Source organism: Motacilla alba, chromosome 7 (genome assembly GCF_015832195.1).
Source record: "Motacilla alba alba isolate MOTALB_02 chromosome 7, Motacilla_alba_V1.0_pri, whole genome shotgun sequence".
NCBI lineage: Eukaryota > Metazoa > Chordata > Aves > Passeriformes > Motacillidae > Motacilla > Motacilla alba.
The window spans coordinates 20,995,143-20,997,652 of record NC_052022.1 but is presented as its reverse complement, the minus strand read 5'-3'; the positions used below and the strand labels follow the sequence as shown (position 1 = coordinate 20,997,652).

Sequence of the window (2,510 nt, the reverse complement as noted above, 5' to 3'; positions counted from 1 at the left end):
AATTCAACATAATTTCTCTTCATTTATGACCATGTTATATTATTTCAACATAATCATGCAGTAATAAAATGAGTTATGTTTATGACACACCATTCGTATTAGAAAATGCGCATGTAGATACCACAATAATTCTAATATTGCATTTCACTACCTTTTCAGTGACAGAAAAATGCTCTATTCTACAACACTGAGTTATAAATGCTATACAATGTAATCCTGCTGAAATGCGTGTTCGCATTTTAGTTTTGCAGTGTTGATAATCCTGCATTACCGAGAAATTAAGATGTTTCAAGTCTGTGTATTTTTGAGTGCTGTTTATTTCCACTTTTTTACTTTGTCTGTTAAGTGACTCTTCGTCAGATTAACTTAGTATATTAAAAACACACAAGTACACTGTTTGATATTAGTGCGTGAACTCTCCTAACAGTTTAACATTCTATTTCTGCTAGTGTAGAGGTATTTCTACAGCTTGTCTTTGCAAATAGGTTGTCTTCATTCTTATTGCTAAGATAGCTTGCTTGCAATATTTTGTAGCTGTCTTTCTGGAGACAGGGAAACCAATTATGTTGGTTAGAAAGGCTGAAGGTGGGAAATAGGCTGTTCTGTCAGCCAAGGTTATCAAACTATCAGAGAAATACGCAATGGTCCAAGTCCCTTGCAGTTGCTACACAATATCTCCCGTGCTTCACTGTCTGTAGCTGTAACAATCCTTGTGCTTCAATGGGTCCTTTCACACGGGTGTTTTTTGCACCACTGCTGTAGTAGAATCAGTGAAGTCTCTTTTGAGTAGAACTGTGGAAAAAAATATTAGAATCCCTGTAACTCATGCATAGCCTCTCAGTAACTCAATAAACTCAATCATGAATGGTAACTCTTCAATAGGAATCCTGTCAATTCTGATAGAATTTTTGACATCCTTTTTATCTGTTCTTGATCAAATCTAGACATGTTTTTTAGAAGAACAAAACACTTATTTAATGCAGTATAGCTATCACTCATTGTCATAAATGTGAAAAGTTAAATGACTATTTTTCTGGTATAAACTATTTGTTTTATAACCTACATTTCAAGAGGAAGGGAGAGATAATTGCAATTACAGGGATTTTGGCACACTGGTTATTCAGTTTTGAATTGTTGGACATGAACAGGAAATACTGAGATATACAGATTTATTTTTTTGTCTTTATGCTAAAGACAAACTCAAAATTAACAGCTATTATTTCTGTACTATCCTTTCTGTATTATCCTTCAGTACTGTCTGGTTGAGACAGGTAAAATTAATTGCAGAGATTCCTGGAGAGGATTTGCTGGAGCAAAGAATTAACCAAAAATAAGTGAAAAGGTAGTGGGCATAGAGAATAAGTGTCAATGGCAAAGAAATGGGTAACTCCCAGAATCTTCAAGTCATGGCTTGACATCCTCCCTGGTATCAGTGAGAAATTACTTGAAGGCCTCAAGTTAAGTTTATGAGGTTTGGAGAACCTTCAGCACCTGCAGAGCAAATGTAGCAGAAAAGACAAAACGTTACCGAATGTTTTCTGGCTGGATTTAGACTTTCAGCAACTTTGCTTGCTCATCATAATGGTGAAACTTATTCTCCCACTTCTTGTACTGCACAGTTCAGCACTGTGAAAAACAGAAAAGGAGATTTCCTTTTTGGCATTGTTGTGGCATCTCTTCTTTAAGTGCACTTAAAGGCAAAGCGATAAAGGGAGGTGCCAAACATACAAAATAAATGTTTGTTTTTTCCAAGATTTGAAACAATGGAAACCATAAATATACTAAAATCTGTAGCTATTTTAGTTTTGGTCTATGATAACCTCTTCTGATTATTAATCATGAGATTGATATTGCAGATGACTAATGAGTAACATCACATATGATTTCAGTCAATTGCATTGCTCATCTTGATCTGGAAGAGGAGAAGCAATTCAAATTAATACTAAAAAACCCAAAAAAACCCCAAAAACATTTAGGCCCTGAAGCAGTTGGTATTGGAGAATTTTGGGTCAGATTTCATGGGTTGTCTCCTGTGTGGACTGGTGCTTAAAGCGAAATACCTGCTTGGATACTTCTAGGCCTGAGGCATGGCTTTAACATTTACTATAACAGCATCTACTTTGTTGGCTGTGTTCTCAAAAGCACTTGGAAGAGAAAACAGAGAAATTATGCTCCTTTGAGCTGTTAAAGGTAATTAATTTCTTTGATGATCTAATTATTCCTGATACTAATGCCTGATTATTCCTGATATTAATGTTTTTCCATTTACTTTAATTCTCTAATCCAGCAATGCCTTAACTATAAAGATTAGTAAAATTTTTAAAGGTTTTCAATTGAAGCTATTTATTTAAGACGACCATATTGTAGTGTTTGCCTCCACTTTTGTTATTTGCTTTGGATGTTTAGTGCTATAAGAACCCAACTTTGAATCAGTCTGCAGCATTCACTGAAAAACTGAATACTTGATATTTCAGAGAAAGGAAGTAATGGGATATGTGTCTTTGCCCTGG

General features: G+C 34.9%; 1 long non-coding RNA gene across 1 annotated transcript; it reads right to left on the bottom strand.

Annotated features, from left to right (window-relative positions):
• Window positions 1-299: 299 nt before the first annotated feature.
• Window positions 300-1,628, bottom strand: LOC119703461. Its single transcript, XR_005257639.1, has 2 exons — window positions 1,529-1,628; window positions 300-792 (listed from the first exon to the last, which is right to left on the bottom strand). It is a non-coding gene; the product is annotated as an uncharacterized LOC119703461 (long non-coding RNA).
• Between the last annotated feature and the right edge of the window lie 882 nt (window positions 1,629-2,510).